Raw genomic sequence first — 18,266 nt, forward strand, 5'->3', positions numbered from 1 at the left:
AGCAGACTCCATGCTGAGCTTGGAGCCTGACACAGCTCTCTATCTCACAAAGTTGAGATCATGACCTGAGTCAAAATCAAGAATTGGACACTTAGCTGACTGAGCTACCCAGACACCCCTAGTGTGTTATTATTTTAACTTCATAATAACCCTGGAAGATAGCATTAAGATACCATTAAGAATTTGACCAAAGAATAACATCTGAGATTCAAATCCAGAAATGCCTGCCTCTACAGCTTATTCATTATCACTCTGTTTTGTTACCTGAGGGCAAGTTGCAAAGATGAAATACAACTAGGATTTGAATTCACTGCTCCTAATCCTGCTGTTTTTTCTACCACCCCTCAGTGGCTATTATTTCAAACTGTTCAACATGCAGATTCCCACTTATAAAACTAGAACTTAAACTTCAAACCTAATTGTGTTGATTGCTTAGTCAGTGACTCCTTGAAAGAACACAAACCACACTCCTAGTTCCTCTATCTCCAAGATAGGGCTCTTTTTCTCCTAACTACAACCAAGGCATCACCTAGCTGCATGAACAAGAATGAGACTTCAATGAGGATAGAATTTTTTGAAGATTTTTCTGGGTCAGAATTCCACCTATAATTTCCTTTCATGGATCAGTAATCCACAGAATAGTCTAATGTCTTCCCTAGATAATCACACATGACCTCTCAGCTATGATATGGGTATCTACTTTCATAGGAACTTTATAAAGATTCCCATCTACCCAACCCTCTCAAGTCTCAAGTCAAGAGTGTGGCTTGATTCTCTGCTGCTAGTTTGGGCAGAAGCTCTGGGGACTTAAAAGTCACTCTGAATTTGCTACACAGACATAGGTGTCTGAGTCTCCAAGCTTCAAATCTGTGATGTGCAGAGAAGTGTGTTACTTGTCTTTGTTCAAATGCTGTGAATCTCCTTTCCTCCTTTTGTCCATTCAAGATTATGGAAACCAGAAACTCTGGGCTTTTTCCCAGCTATTATCTGTAATACATGTTGTACAGGGAAATCAGTCTTCTTAAGTGCACCTGAGAGAAGGGCTGGCTATATCCTGAGCATTCAGTGACCCAGGATATTGCTTCCCCTTCAGCAGGCTCCTCGCCCCTGTTTGGAAAGATGTCAGCCAACAAACATGAGTTTATGGGCTCTAAAGCTCTGTAACTTTTGTTTTCCAATAATACCACTTCTCCACCAAACCCCAAGATGAGCTAGACGGAAATACTCTTCCATTCTATGGTCTATCGGTCTCAATAGAAAATGCCATCAAATATTACTTTCCTCATTGTCAAAATCATTGACAATAATAATACCCTTATAGTCCTGATGAAGCCACAGGAGCACTAGCAAGATTCCTGGGAACTTTGTCATTATTCCTGTCTCCCTTTGGACCCCAAAGGACCCAACTCTGGAAAGTGATCATAACTCACAATGTCTGTTTCTGTCTCATATTGTAAAAATAGTCCATCATATCAGTCAGAATTTTAAAACGCTCCCCATTCCCTCCTCTCTCATCATCTCCATTCTCCTTGCCATGCAACCCACATCGGGGAGTGAGATGAAGGAAGAGAGACGGGGGCCACAAAGAGAGGGAGAGATCTAAACACACAGGAGACTCAGAAACCTCCTCACAGATGCTTCAAAATGGCCAAGGAAGTGTGCACAATTTGTGTGACTATATACTTTATTGTCCTTTATTGCCCTCGAATAAATGGTAATGTTCTACATAGAGAAATACAGGACCCCAGAGCCAGCCCTTGACATGTTGAGTACAGAGCAATGCTGGCAGGAAAGATTCCTGATCCCAGTCCAGGCCACATCCCAGTTCCTTGTAATTCCAAAACAACTCACCCAAAATCAGGAGCACAGCCACTTTTGTCACTTGCTCATATTCTAGGTTTAAACAAGGACCCAGGGTTTAGGCTCTGTTGTGGAGTCTGAACCTGGACTGGGATACAAACTGGGAAAGAGGCACAGCAGAAAGAGCCAGAGCCCTCACTGTCAGCTGTCACCAGGGGCCGCCCCCAGCAGCAAACCAAGAGCAGGGACAGTACCTTCTCAGAATGAGCCTCCCCTGAAGGTTCAACTGAGCACTCAGGAAGAATGAAAGGTAAAAGTTTGCAGGGGCACCTGGGCATCTCAGGTGGTTAAGCATCTGCCTTTGGCTCAGGTCCTGAACTTAGGGTCCTGGGATCTAGCCCCGTGTTGGGCTCCCAGCTTCTCCTTCTCCCTTAGCAACCCCCCCGCCCCCGCCCCCTGGCTCATTCTCTCTCTCTCTCTCTCAAACAAATTTTAAAAATCTTAAAAAAGAAAAAAAAGTAAAAGCTTCCAGCACAACAACATAGCAACTTGGATTTCTTTTTAGATCTTTGCTAAGGTATAACTCCTTATAGATTTGGTCCAAATGAAGCAAATACATCAGAGGGTAGATTCTGTGGGCTCCTTATTCCCCATCACTTTTCCACAGTCTCAGAAGGTGGTCATTGACTGTAGTCAGTCTGATATTCATAGAGCTGAGATTAACACCCCTGACCTAGTACTATATGCCTGAAAATCCTTACCACTGGTCTTATGCAGCCAAATGAGCAGAGAACACTAATCTTATTCCATAAAAGAGCACATGAGCCCATCTGAACTAGACTTTTCATCTCCTGACACTCTAGGATCCTTTAATAATCGAAGCCCACACCTACATCTGCTTTTCAGTCTTCATTTTAACAAATGTGTAACAGGGGACCAGCTCCCTCACTAGTCCCTCCTGACCAGTGAGAGTGGAACATTTGAGGCAGAATCATCCAACTAACCAGGGAGGAATGAAGTGAGAAAGATACACAAGTTCAGAGTCAGACAGACCTAAATCCAAATCCTAGCTCTGCCACCTTTTAACCTTGGACAACTCACTCCTCTGATTTCTGCATCTCCATCCTTATCATCTGAATCACATGCCAAGTACTATGTCCCGTAGAAAGTAATTGTGCAAGGTTATATACATGATTTTTTTTTAAATGCCATTCACTCTCCCATCAAGACATATGTAATGTAAATTTAATAATAATAACACACATCCAGACACAAAACAACAAAAAACATCATTTAGGAAAAGAGACAAATCCAAAAGACACAATGTTAATTGTATCAGCCAATTGCCATAACCAAAACATGTTAGATACTCACATAAATGTGTTGTGAGTACTTTGCTCTTATAATATGGAAATGGAATATCACTAGAAAATATTTGGGAGCTGCCTCTTTTAGGTCTAGAATTGCCCAATGTATTCTGAGTGAACAATTTTTCCATTTCCCCAAGTAAAAGATCAGTGAGCGCTAATGATTTCTAGTAACACTTTGACAGAGTAAATACCACAAGTTATGGAATAAATAACCAGCTTGGTGCAGCTACCCTGGAAAACAGTACAAAGTTTCCTCAAAAAGTTGAAAATAGAACTTCCCTATGACCCAGCAATTGCACTACTGAGTATTTACCCCAAAGCCGCAAAGGTAGCGATCCAAAGGGGCAACTGCACCCAAAGTTTATAGCAGCAATGTCCACAATAACCAAACTATGGAAAGAGCCCAGATGTTCACTGACAGAAGAATGGATAAAGTAGATGTGAGGGGGCATCTTGGTGGTTCAGTTGGTTAAGCGTGTAGATGTGAGGGGGCATCTTGGTGGTTCAGTTGGTTAAGCGTCTGTCTTTGGTTCAGGTCATGACCCCAGGGTCCTGGGATTGAGCCCCACTTCAGTCTCCCTGCTTGGTAGGGAATCTACTTCTCCCTCTCTCTTTGCTCCCTACCCCCATGCTTTCTCTCTCACTTGTGCTCTCTCTCAAATATCTAAGTAAAAATTAAAAAAAATATGTGGTATATATATATATATATATATACAGTGAAATACTACCCAGCCATCAAAAAAATGAAATCTTGCCATTTGCTAGGATGTAAATGGAACTAAAGGGTATTATGCTAAGAAAACAAAGTCAATTAGAGAAAGACAATTATATTATCTCACCCATATGTGAAATTTAAGAAACAAAACAAAGAATCAAAGGGGAAGAGGGAAAAAAATAAAATAAGATAAAATCAGAGAGAGAAAAAAATGGTAAGAGACTCTTAATCATAGGAAAATTGAGGATTGCTGGAGGGGAGAGTGAATGGAGGATGAAGTAACTGAGTGATAGACATTAAGAAGGCACATGATGTTATGAGCACTGAGTGTTATATAAGACTGATGAATCACCGTCCTCTACCTCTGAAACCGATAATACATTATATGTTAGTTAATTTAATTTTAATTTAAAAAATAGTAAAAAATGAGTAAATAACAAATAGTAAAAAATGAGTAAATAACCAGCTTGCCCTCAGTAGCAAGTAGAGGAGAAAGGAAATATTTATGAGGGAGCTAAAGATGTTAGAAAACTTTGATAGAAATAAAGCATAAAAGGTTACTAGTTTAGAGGTGACTAATTACAACAGTGACCCCATGTAGTAATTATACTTGGACAGAAGAAATGTTTCCCAAAAGTGAATAGGTCTCAGACCCTGCAACTTATGGAACATTATACTTCTTCGTTAAATACAGTAGCAGGCAGTTTGGCTTAGTTTATTTTATGCGGTGGAAAAAACCCTGAATGAGGAGTTAGACAAACTGGACTGTAAGCAATTCTCCGAATTTGCTAGTCGCACATCATATTTTGTGCAAAACATTTATTCTCTTCGTCTCTCTGAGAGAGATTACGAAGATCAATTAAATGAGCATATGAAGGTTCTTTTTAAACCACAGATGCAGGTTATGTTTACCATAGGAGATCGCAAGACCAAAATGATATCACTGTTCAGGTCAACAAATGTATCTTGATATTTCTATGTTGCTATCTGTTATCTCACTTGGGAGGGCATTCCTGGGTATCAAGCAATTAGAGGAAGTAACACTAGAAGTTTTCACATGTATCAGTCTCTGGAATGAAAGTAATCATTAATAGCTGTGGTGTTATGGGTTGAATTCTGTCCCTCCCCACCCCCTCAAAAAGATGTTGGAGTCCTAATCCTTAGCACCTCAGAATGTGACCTTTTTAGAGATAGGTCAAGAGAAGTAATCAAGTTTTTTTTTTTTTTTTTTAAGATTTTATTTTTAAGTAATCTCTACACCCAACATAAGGCTCAAACTTACAACCCCAATATCAAGAGTTGAGTGCTGATCCAACCAGGTTCCCCCAGAAAGAATCAAGTTAAATGAGGTATTTGTGTGGACTATAATACAGTATGACTGGTATCCTTATAAAAACGGAAAATTTGGACACAAAAACAGACACGAATAAAAAGAAAACAATGGGGGCACCTGGGTGGCTCAGTCATTAAGTGTCTGCCTTTGGCTCTGGTCATGATTCCAGGGTCCTGGGATCCAGCCCGACATCAGGCTCCCTGCTCAGTGGGAAGCCTGCTTCTCCCTCTCCCACTCCCTCAACTTGTGTTCCCTCTCTCACTGTCTCTCTCTCTCTGTCAAATAAATCAAGAAACTCTTTAAAAAGAAAGAAAGAAAGAAAGAAAGAAAGAAAGAAAGAAAGAAAGAAAGAAAGAAAGAAAGAAAGAAAGAAAAAAAGAAAGAAAGAAAGAAAACAATGTAAAGAAGTAGAGAGAGGAGATGGCTGCCTACCAGCCAAGGTGAGGGTTCTGGAACATATCCTTCCTTATAGCTCTCAGGAGGAACCATCCTTGACCTTGGACTTGAAGCCTCCAGAGCTATGAGATAATATCTCTCTGTTGTTCAAGTCCCACAGTTTGCAGTACTCTGTTATGGCAGCCCTAGCAAACTATTACATGGTGCCAATACTTATGTTTGATATTATAATATTTACTCCTTTGGGAAACATTTTTGGTTTTCAAAAGATCTGAGTAAACAGGAGTATCACATACATTAATGTTATTTGTTATATATATTATATTAGAAATTAAAACCATTGTTAAAGCAAATTTTAGAAAGCTCCTGAGGTTAAGATAGAAAACTGTGTCCCATAGGAAGAGAAACCAACCAGAGGAATATTTTAAAATTTTTTAAAGAGAGTTTTTTTGGTTATTAAAATAATGAATTCTAAATATACAATTTGGAGACTATGGAAAAGTATAAAAAATAATAACCATGTATAATGTCATGTCCCAGAAAAACCACTGATAATATTTGTGTATACTTCTTTTAAGTCTTTAGTCTATGCATAAATATATTTTTTAAAGATTTTATTTATTTATTTGAGAGAGAGAGAGCACAAGCAGGGGTAGTGGCAAGCAGAGGGAGAGGGAAAGAGAGAATTTTAAGCAGACTCCCCACTGAGCTCAGATCCAACTCAATCTCAAGACTGAGAGATTGATCTCAACACCCCAAGATCACAACCTGAGCCAAAATCAGGAGTAGGATGCTCAACTAACTGAGCCACCCAGGCACCCCTCTAAGCTCTTTTAAATAAGGGCACCAATCTCATTCATAAGGGCCCCACTCTAATGACTTAATCACCTCCCAAATGCATCATCTGCTAATGCCATTACACTAAGGATTAGGCCTCAACACATGAATTTGTACTGGAGAGTCTGTGGTAGTGACCTAAGTATCTGATGTCTATGCCACTCTCAACATCCCCTTTTATTTGGGGTCTCAGATATATTTTTACATATAAAGTATCGTCACAACAATCCTTTCAATTATCTCAATTTTATGAATTAAAAGACAAAGCTCATAGATTTTAAATGGCTTATCTGATGTCACATATTTACATAAAAGAGGAGGTAAAAAATGAATATTATGAAAAGAAACCCTACTGAATTACTAGTTTTGCCTAAATGTTACCTGGTTATAGGAATATTTTCGAACAGGCATAGGAATAAAAGAATACTTGCTAACTTTTCTCCTAAAAGTAAAACAGACCAATGACCAGAGTCAAATGATGAATCAGAACATCTGAAGAACCATAGTTGCTCCCTCTCAGCCACCTCAAAAAAATGGGGAAAATATAGATTCCCATTCCCTCCATGACCTTCCTCCCCTCACACCACATGACAAAAACAAACATCTGAGAGCCTCTTCCTGAAAAAGCAATATTCTTGAGAGTTGTGTGCCTTTGACCAAGAAACAGTTCTGTTTGGGTAAGGAAATGGTATCAACACTTTTCAAGTCTGGACAATGACTAGATGGGAAGCTTTTGTTTACCACTGTATTCCTAATAACCAGAACAACACCTGGAACACAGTGAGCATGCAACAAATAATTGTTGAATGAGTAGGTAAATGAATGAAGGAGTTGTGATTGTGTGAACATCCTTCTTTCCCTTTCACGACTTGCATAAACCCTACTTCAAAGTCTCAAAGGCAGAAACAGATCACAGAGCCAAGTTGATCAGTACAGTGTGCTGAGAATAGCCTTCTGGGTATGAATCCCTTTGGAGCAGAACAATGGTGAGGGTTGAGGGCTTGCCTGCAGGTATGGCAAATATATATTTAAACCTAAGATACTGACGCCATTTTATGAACACAATGTATGTCAGGCAATAATGATACACAACACAACCGCTCTGAAACATGAGTAAGCAGCATCCCAGCTCTGGATCCTGCATCCTAAAATACTCCACTCCAGCCATCCTCCACCTGCTTCCACTCTACTCCCTGTGAGAAAACCACACAGCCATGGGGTCATGGTCCTCTGGAGTCTAAGAACCTCTTCCAGACCATGCCCTGGGTACCTGGGATCCTGGAATTCCCTGCACACCTGTCCCCAAATCCATTTTTAATATCTGCATGGACCTCTTCCAAGGACCATCTTCCTAAAAACAGATATTTCACTAGTGTACACAACCCTAGGCCCACAGGGTGGCCAATGGATGACTCTTTGCAGAGAATGCAGGCACATGGACTAAGGTGTCCACATCCTTGTGTATAAAGAAAGCCCTTCAAGATATGGGGTGGAGTTAGGGATAGAAAAAGAAGGGGAGTCAGAGTGCCTGGTGGCTCAGTCAGCTAAGTATCTACCTTAGGCTCAGGTCATGATCCCAGGGTTCTGGGATCAAGCCCCAAGTGGGGAATCCCTGCTCAGTAGGGAGTCTGCTCCTCCTTCTCCCTGTGCCCTTCCCTCATCTCATACTGTCTCTCTCTCTGTGTGTCTCTCTCAAATAAATCAATAAAACCAAAAAAAAAAAAAAAAGAGAGAGAGAGAGAGAGAAGAAGATGGGAGGGGAGGGGAGGGGAGGGAAGGGAAAGGAGTAGATCACACTGTGTAAGCCAGAGTGACCAGGGTGACCCTGCTTGAAGCAACACCCTCCAGCCCAAAACTATAATAAAGAGTTCAAAAACAGATCCAGGTATATATGGGAACTTAGTGTATTATAAATGTAGTTTATCAAAGCTATGGGACAAGAAGAAATTTTTTCAATTAAGTGGTATTACTACTATTGACTGTGAATTTGGGAGAAATAAATGTAAGACCCTATGTAAAAATCAATTTCTTTGAGGATGTAGTCCTTTTAGTCATGTGATTCAAAGCAGAGATGCTAGCATCTGGAGTCATCCCTCCAGCCACTCATTAACTGAAGTCATCCCTCCAGCCACTCATTAATCGGCCAAGTGTGCAAGCCAAGCTGGTCTCTAATCCTAGAAGCCTAAATCCACAGTCACTGCTGGTTAGTCCAGGGAAGAATACCTGACTCACAGAGTTAACCAGAGATTTACTAGGATATTCCAAATTGGAGAAAGAGAGAAGGGCATCAAGTTCAGTCCCTCAAGGGCATATATAAGCAGATACGAGCAGAGGAGCCAGAAGCAGTCTACATATTTAAACTATATGTTTAAATTCCCCTTTGATTCAAATTCTCCTTATTTTATGACCTCACTCTCTCCTTCCTTTACAGCTAAGCTACCCCCTCTTCCTGATCTCATACAACATGTTGTGCAGTCCTCTGTCTTGGCACTTGCTAACCTGTTCTGAGTTGTTGGTTTGTTCATTCTACAGCCAGCACTGTTTTCGGCAGGAACTATCCCAGGAGTTAAGGCTACACCATCATCAAAATCAGTCTCATGCCCTCAGGGTGCCTCTAGGCTGGCAGAGAAGTGGAGCCATTAGACCACACACCTGAGAGGCAGATTGTCTAGGTTTCAGTTTCCCATTCAATAGTTTTGTGACTCAAGTGAGAACTTAAATTCTCTGTGCCTTAGTTCATTCATCTTCAAAATAAAGCTCATGATAACAGTTGCTAGATTTACATGGCTTCATAAATGTTTGGGATCACACCTGGCACACTGAAATCAATGACAGTTTCTTTCACCTCCAGCACAGTACTGAACACATAAGGATCCATAAACATTTGTCTAATGAACAAATTCTGTGGCTTGAAATTATAGGGTTTTTTTTTAAGATTTTATTTATTTATTGGAGAGAGAGTGTGAAGGAGCACAGCAAAGGCAGCAGCAGAGGGAGAGCGAGAAGTAGACTCCCGCTGAGCAGGGAGCCCAACACTTGATCCCAGGGCCCTGGGATCACGACCTGAGCCAAAGGCAGCCACTTAACCAACTGAAATACCCAGGTGCCCCTTGAAATTGTAGTTTAGTTATAATGAGTCATGTATCCTGAAACCACACCACCCTCTGGTGGAGCGATATAAAGTCTTCAGGAAAACAGTTGTACTGTGGTATTCAGGGGTTTGTATTTAGCTGTCCCTGAAGCCCCCACCACATGTCTGCCACCACACAGAAGTACACAGTGAACTCCCTCCCAAGGACAGATGGTTTCTTCACATGGGAAGAGGTTTGACTTATTAAATTCAGCCTTAAAACCATAGCTCCCTTTAATCAGGTTGTTCCCAGTGATGTATTTCAGAAGAAACTGGAGACCTTGGTTGGGATACTGGACGTACCAAAAGAGATAAGGGCTTCCAGAAACTGAATAGATGCAATTCAGTCAGTGGATTCCATTCAGCAACAGTAACCTGATTCGCTGTGACACCGACGGAGCTCTCGGTCCACCTGGTAAGGAATTCATACCCCATCAGTGAAGCTGCTGAAAAGCACATACTTGGGTAACACAAGTGGTAAATGGGAAGGAATTGTACTCAGTGCGAAGAGAATCCCAAGTGTTAAGATGCACGCAGAGGTCATGGTTTATGCTAAGCTGTCCAACTCCACAGGAGATAAATTCCCACCCTGGAGAATGGGCTCTTGAACAGGGACCAGCACCCCTGTGTCAGCACAGGGTTCCTTCTTTAGGGAACCCATTCCTTCCTGGCACCTGTGTCTTCTTTCTGTTGAGCAAGCTCTTGGCCTAGACTCCTCAAAGCTCTGTGGGGAGCCAGATTGCTGCTCTTCTTGCACCTGGGACAAACATCACACTGTAGCAACCCCTAGCACCCACACACAGAGTGGGGTTACTGTAGCATCAAGTAGCCAGAGCTTCCAGGTTGTATCACACAACCGGACTTCTCTGGATGTTCCCATTTTCCATGAGCCACAGAGGGAGAATTTGGTGTTCAAGGAGAATAAACAGGAGCTTGTGAATCAAAGTTGAAAAAAATACAGGTTGAATGGACCAAGCTTTAAGTAGTTTATGCTCTATTAAGATAGCATAAGAGACAGAAGGAAAATAGAAAATTTTTAATAGGAATGGGGAAAATAAATAGAAAAGAGAAGGAAAAGCATAGCTTTGGGTGAAGATGGAAGGAAAGAAAAATGAGACATTAAAAAGAGGCAAAATAGGAGATGAGAGCAAGGCAAGAGAAGAGAAATAAAAGAGAAAGATCTTGTTCTCTTCAGAAGTAATTCAGAGATGGCTTCTATATAAACCTCTTTTAAAATATTTTATTTATTTATTTGTTTGAAAGAGAGATAGAGGGAGAGCACAAGCAGGTGGAGCAGCAGGCAGAGGGAGAGGGAGAAGCAGGCTTTTTGCTGAGTAGGGAGACCGGCGTGGGACTTGATTCCAGAACTCTGAATTTGACCTGAGCCGAAGGCAGATGCTTAACTGACTGAGCCACTCAGACACTACTATGTATTCAATGATATTCTTAGGATTTTTCCTCTTTTATAGAACCCCCCCCCCCCGCCCTTAATATTTCCTGCAGTGTCAGCTTGGTGGTCAAATACTCTTTTAAACCTCGTCAGTCTTGGAAGCTCTTTATCTCTCCATCCATTCTGAATGTTAGTCTTGCTGGATAAAGTATTCTTGGCTGCATGTTCTTCTCATTCAGTGCCCTGAATATGTCTTGCCAGCCCTTTCTAACTTGCCAGGTTTCTGTGGACAGGTCTGACGTTATTTTGATGGGCTTTCCTCTGTACGCAAGGAATTTCTTTGTCCTAGCTGCTTTCAAGAGCTCCTGTCTACAATTATGATTCATCATTTTCACTGTCAGGTGTCTTGAGGTCTTTCTAGATTCTATTATCTTGGGGGAAGACCCTTCTGCCTCTAGTACACAAACACTAGTTCCATTCGCAAGATTGGGAAGTTTTTCACGGAGAATTTGTTCAACTATACCTTCTAGTCTTTCTTTCTCCTCCCGCTCAGGGATTCCAGTAATTCTGACATTGGAACGTTTCATGGCATCATTTATTTCCCTAATTCTGTTTTCATGGCCTCTAAGCTGTTTGTTCCAGGCTTCCTCCTGATCCTTTTTCTCTATCTGTTTGTCCTCCAGATCACTGATTCTATCTTCTGTCTCAGTTAGCCTAGATGTTAGAGAACTTAGATTAGATTGGAATTCATTGAGAACATTGTGAACATCATCCCTGGTGGCTTTCACTTCTGCCCTAATCAATTCCATTTTGTCATCCATGGCTTTCTCCAACTTAGCTATTGCCTGGATAATTGTTAGCCTGAATTCCTTTTCCGACATATTGTCTATGTCCATATCCATTAGCTCTGTTGCAGAAGGCCCAGTCTGAATTTTTCTTCTGTTGGGCATTCCTCCTCCTAGTCATTTTGGTGAGAGATGTCTGAACAGATGTGTAGCTGAATGTATCGACCATGGTGCAGGCAAGGTACACCCTGGAATGCTTCTGCCCACTGGCGTCTTCTGCCCCCATAGAGATCCAGAAGTGTATAATTCTAATCTCTGACTGATTTCATGGGTGATCAGAGTTCTTTGGTAGGTAATCAGCTCATTTTAGGGTACAGGTGAAATGGCACCTCCTCCTACTTCCCCGCCATCTTGTCTCCCCCCAATCATCCTCATTTTATAATATATATTTATCTAAAACAGAATGTTTAAGGAAATGCATTTATTGGCAGCAAGCGTTGGAGCAGGAAATCAATATTATTAATTCCCATTCAGAGTTAATAATTCTTTCAGAGCTACATTTAAAGATACCATTAATATACAAATGAATAAACCTTGCCAAAAGTGCTATGATTATCAGTTTCCGAGCTTTCCATGGTGTTCCATTGAACTGTGTGTCTCTTTTTATGCCAGTACCATGTAGTTTTGATGACAACAGCTTTGTCATCTAGCTTGAAATTGGAGTTTGGTGACTCTAGGTCGCTTAGTTGCTTGTTTGCTTACTTGCTTGCTTTCTTGGTCCAGTTTATTTATTAATTTATTTTAACTGAGTTTACATTTGCATTCTAACTGTTTTTCTTTCACTTATTTTTTATTATGATCATATACTGTGCTATTTCAGGGGTACAGGTTTGAGATCCTTCGTTTTACACAGCACACAGTGCTCACCACAGCACATACCCTCCCCACACCCATCATCCAGCCACCCCATCCCCCCACCTCCCTTCCCTTCAGAGACCCTCAGTTTGTTTCCTGAGTTTAAGTGTCTGTTATGCTTTGTCTCCCTCTCTGATTTCATCTTGCTTCCTTTTCTCTTCCCTTCCCCTATGATCCTCTGTCATGTTTGTTAAATTCCACATATCATCTATGAAATAGGTCAAACAGAGAAGGACAATGAAAATTATCCTTCTTTGATTGACTTATTTCGCTTAGCATTATAACCTCCAATTTCATCCATGTCATTGCAAATGGCAAGATTTCATTTTTGGATGGCTGTATCATACTCTATTCTTTGTCCTAGCAATTCATCTGTCGACGGACGTCTAGGCTCTTTGCATACTTTGGCTCTTGTGGGCATTGCTGCTATAGACATTGGGGTACAGGTGCCCCTTCAGAGCACTCCATTTGTATCTTTGGGGCTAATACCTGGTAGTGCAATGGCAGGGTTGCAGGATAGCTCTATTTTCAACTTCTTGAGGAACCTCTACACTGTTTTTCAGGGTGGCTTCACCAGTTTGCCTTCCCACCAACCGTATAAAAGGGTTCCCCTTTCTCCACATCCTCACCAACACCTGTCTTTTCCTGACTTGATCATTTTAGCCTTTCTGACTGGTGTAATGTGGTGTCTCATTATGGTTTTGATTTGCATTTCCCTAATGTTGAGGGATGTTGAGCACCTTTTTAAAGTGTCTGTTGGCCATTTGGATGTCTTCTTTGCAGAAATGTCTGTTCATGTCTTTGGCCTATCTCTTGATTGGATTATTTGTTCTGTGGGTGTTGAGTTTGGTAAGTTCTTTCTAGATTTTGGATATGAGCCCTTTATCTGATATGTCACCTGAAAATATCTTATCTCATTCTGTTCATTGTCTTTTGGTTTTGTTGACTGTTTCCTTTGGTGTGTAAAAGCTTGTTATCGTGAGGAAAACTCAACAGGTCATTTTTGGTTTTGTTTCCCTCTCCTTTGGAGATGTGTCTAGCAAGAACTCAAAGACCTTTGGCTGAAGTCAAAGAGGTTGCTGCCTCTGTTCTCCTCAAGGATCTGAATGATTCCTGTCTCACACTGAGGTCTTTCACCCATTCAGAATCTATATTTTGTGTATGGTATAAGGAAATGGTCCAGTTTTATTCTTTTGCATGTGGCTTTCCCATGTTCCCAGCACCATTTGTTGAGAGACTTTTCCCCCCATTGGATTTCTTTCCTGCTTTGAGGAAGATTACTTGACCCTAGAGTTGAGGGTCCATTTCTGGCTTTTGTATTCTGTTCCATTGATCTGTGTGTCTGTTTTTTGTGCCAGGACCATACAGTTTTTTTTTTTTAATTTTTTGTTTTTTATAAACATATATTTTTATCCCCAGGGGTACAGGTCTGTGAATCACCAGGTTTACACACTTCACAGCACTCACCAAAGCACATACCCTCCCCAATGTCCATAATCCCATCCCCTTCTCCCAAACCCCCTCCCCCCAGCAACCCTCAGTTTGTTTTGTGAGATTAAGAGTCACTTATGGTTTGGCTCCCTCCCAATCCCATCTTGTTTCATTGATTCTTCTCCTACCCACTTAAGCCCCCATGTTGCATCACCACTTCCTCATATCAGGAAGATCATATGATAGTTGTCTTTCTCTGCTTGACTTATTTCACTAAGCATGATATGCTCTAGTTCCATCCATGTTGTCGCAAATGGCAAGATTTCATTTCTTTTGATGGCTGCATAGTATTCCATTGTGTATATATACCACATCTTCTTGATCCATTCATCTGTTGATGGACATCTAGGTTCTTTCCATAGTTTGGCTATTGTGGACATTGCTGCTATAAACATTCGGGTGCACGTGACCCTTTGGATCACTACGTTTGTATCTTTAGGGTAAATACCCAATAGTGCAATTGCTGGGTCATAGGGCAGTTCTATTTTCAACATTTTGAGGAACCTCCATGCTGTTTTCCAGAGTGGCTGGACCAGCTTGCATTCCCACCAACAGTGGAGGAGGGTTCCCCTTTCTCCGCATCCTCGCCAGCATCTGTCATTTCCTGACTTGTTGATTTTAGCCATTCTGACTGGTGTGAGGTGATATCTCATTGTGGTTTTGATTTGTATTTCCCTGATGCCGAGTGATATGGAGCACTTTTTCATGTGTCTGTTGGCCATCTGGATGTCAGGAACACGGCAGGGATGTCCATTATCACCACTGCTATTCAACATAGTACTAGAGGTCCTAGCCTCAGCAATCAGACAACAAAAGGAAATTAAAGGCATCCAAATCGGCAAAGAAGAAGTCAAATTATCACTCTTCGCAGATGATATGATACTATATGTGGAAAACCCAAAAGACTCCACTCCAAAACTGCTAGAACTTATACAGGAATTCAGTAAAGTGTCAGGATATAAAATCAATGCACAGAAATCAGTTGCATTTCTCTACACCAACAGCAAGACAGAAGAAACGGAAATTAAGGAGTCAATCCCATTTACAATTGCACCCAAAACCATAAGATACCTAGGAATAAACCTAACCAAAGAGACACAGAATCTATACTCAGAAAACTATAAAGTACTCATGAAAGAAATTGAGGAAGACACAAAGAAATGGAAAAATGTTCCATGCTCCTGGATTGGAAGAATCAGTATTGTGAAAATGTCTATGCTACCTAAAGCAATCTACACATTTAATGCAATTCCTATCAAAGTACCATCCATCTTTTTCAAAGAAATGGAACAAATAATGCTAAAATTTATATGGAACCAGAAAAGACCTCGAATAGCCAAAGGGATATTGAAAAAGAAAGCCAACGTTGGTGGCATCACAATTCCGGACTTCAAGCTCTATTACAAAGCTGTCATCATCAAGACAGCATGGTACTGGCACAAAAACAGACACATAGATCAATGGAACAGAATAGAGAGCCCAGAAATAGACGCTCAACTCTATGGTCAACTAATCTTCGACAAAGCAGGAAAGAATGTCCAATGGAAAAAAGACAGCCTCTTCAATAAATGTTTCTGGGAAAACTGGACAGCCACATGCAGAAAAATGAAATTGGACCATTTCCTTACACCACACACAAAAATAGACTCAAAATGGATGAAGGACCTCAACGTGCGAAAGGAATCCATCAAAATCCTTGAGGAGACCACAGGCAGCAACCTCTTCGACCTCAGCCGCAGCAACATCTTCCTAGGAACAACGCCAAAGGCAAGGGAAGCAAGGGCAAAAATGAACTATTGGGATTTCATCAAGATCAAAAGCTTTTGCACAGCAAAGGAAACAGTTAACAAAATCAAAAGACAACTGACAGAATGGGAGAAGATATTTGCAAACGACATATCAGATAAAGGACTAGTGTCCAGAATCTATAAAGAACTTAGCAAACTCACCACCCAAAGAACAAATAATCCAATCAAGAAATGGGCAGAGGACATAAACAGACATTTCTGCAAAAGAGGACCATACAGTTTTGTACAGAACTTTGTAATAGAGCTTTAAGTCTGCAACTGGGTTGTCACCAGTTTGGTTTTCTTTTTCAACATCCCTTTAGCTATTTGGGGTCTTTTCTGCTTCCATACAAGTTTGGGGATTATTTATTCCAGTTCTGTGAAAAATATGGATGGCATTTTAATAGAGAATGCATTGAATCTGTGAATTGTTCTGGGGCATAGACATTTCATAATATTTGTTCCATTCCTCTGGGAATGGAAGCATGAAAAGCCAACCTAGTATTATGGCTAGGGCCTTGTGGCATGGGGTCCCATCTGTCAGCACATGTCATCCATGGATGGTTGAGCTGAGGCCAGGGGTCAGGATGCACATCGGGCTACAGGTTTGTGTACAGGGGGGGCACAAAAGGTGGGGGTGTCCTCAGAGGGGTAGGCAGGTTTCTCATGTGCCGAGGGTTCTGATGAGCTCCAAATGTCATGGTTTCCTGATGGGTGGCAGGTGGAGTTTGGGGTGTGGCTCTGGGGTCCCTGACCTAGAGAGCTTGGGGGCTAGGCTTCTGGGGACAAAAGCCTGAAAACCCAACCTAGGGTTAAGTTTAGGGCCTAGGAGCATGGCAGGCCCATTCCGCAGATGCTGAGATGGGCGCCCCATGGGCTTAGCTGAAGTCGTGGGTTAGGCGACACATCAGGCTCTGGGTTTGTGTCCTGGGGAGCCTTAGAAGCTTGGGATGCCCTCAGAGGATCAGGCAGGTTTCTCCTGCTCTGAGGGTCCTGTGCAGCTCTAAATGACACAGCTTCCTCTTGGATGGCAGGCGGAGTCCTGTGGTGTGGCTCAGGGGTCCCCAATCTGGAGGGTTGGGAGCCAGGACCCTGGGGATGGAAGCCTGAAAAAACAAGCTATAGTGAGGGTTAGGGTTTAGGGGCATTGCAGGCACATTTTGTTGATGCTGAGACCGGCGCCCCAGGGAACTTGTTTGAGAGCATGTGTCAGGCATCCCATTAGAATCCAGGTTTGTGGCCAGGGGTAAGCTGTAGGTGGGAGGTGGCAGGATTCTCCTGCTCTGAGCTTTTTGCTTAGCTCCAAATGGCACAGTTTCCTCCTGGGTCACTGGTGGAGTCCTGCCCTGTGGCTTAGGGGTCCTCAATCTGTATGGCTTTGTTCCCAGGCCTCTGGGAACAGAAGTCTGAAAACCCAAGCTGGGGTTAGGGTGAGGGCCTAGGGGCAGGGTAGGCTGGATCTGCCTGTGCTGAGGCATGTTCCCCGGGGAGCTGAGTTGAAGGCGAGGGTCAGGAGGTGCTTCAAACTCTGGGTTTCTGCTGAAAAGGGCCATCTATTCCAGGGGTGGCCACAGAGGTGCATACTAGTTTCTCTGGCTCTGAGGGTTTTGCTCAACTCTGAAGGGCAAAGTTTCTTCTTAGGTGGCAGGCAAAATCCTGCATTGATCCTCAGTGGTCCCCAATCTGGAGGGCTTGGGGTCAGGCTTCTGGCCTAAACACCCAACCTAGGGTTAGGGTTAAGGCCTAGGAGTATGGCAGAGCCATTCTGCTGGCATAGAGATGGGCACCCCAGGGGGCTTAGTTGAGCGGGAGATAAGCGTCCTGTCAGCTTCTGGGTTTGTGGCCCAGGGGGCCTTCAAACCTTGGGGTGCCCTCAGAGGGACATGGAGCTTTCTCCTGCTTTGAGGGTTCTGCGCAGCTCCAGATGGCATGGTTTCCTCCTGGGTGGCAGGTGGAGTTCTGCATTTAAAGTCAGGTGTCCCCAATCTGGGAGGCTTGGGGTCAGGCCTCTGGGGAGAAAAGACTGAAAACCCAACCTAGGGTTACAGTTGGGTCCCAATGGGATGGCAATTCCACTGTGCCCACACTAAGGCAGGGTCCCTGGGGGACAGAGTTGAGGGCAAGGGTCAGGCGTCGCCTCAGACTCTAGGTTTGTGCCCAGCTGGGCCATCGATGCTGGGTGTGGCATCAGGAGGCATACAGTTTTCTCTAGCTCTCATCATTCTGCTTAGCTCTAAATGGCATGGTTTCCCCCTGGGTGGCAGTCGGAGTCCTGCGGTGTGGCTCAGGGGTCATCAGTATAGACGGCTTGGGGGCC

Source organism: Mustela nivalis, assembly GCF_964662115.1.
Source record: "Mustela nivalis genome assembly, chromosome: 6".
In the NCBI taxonomy this organism is placed as follows: domain Eukaryota; kingdom Metazoa; phylum Chordata; class Mammalia; order Carnivora; family Mustelidae; genus Mustela; species Mustela nivalis.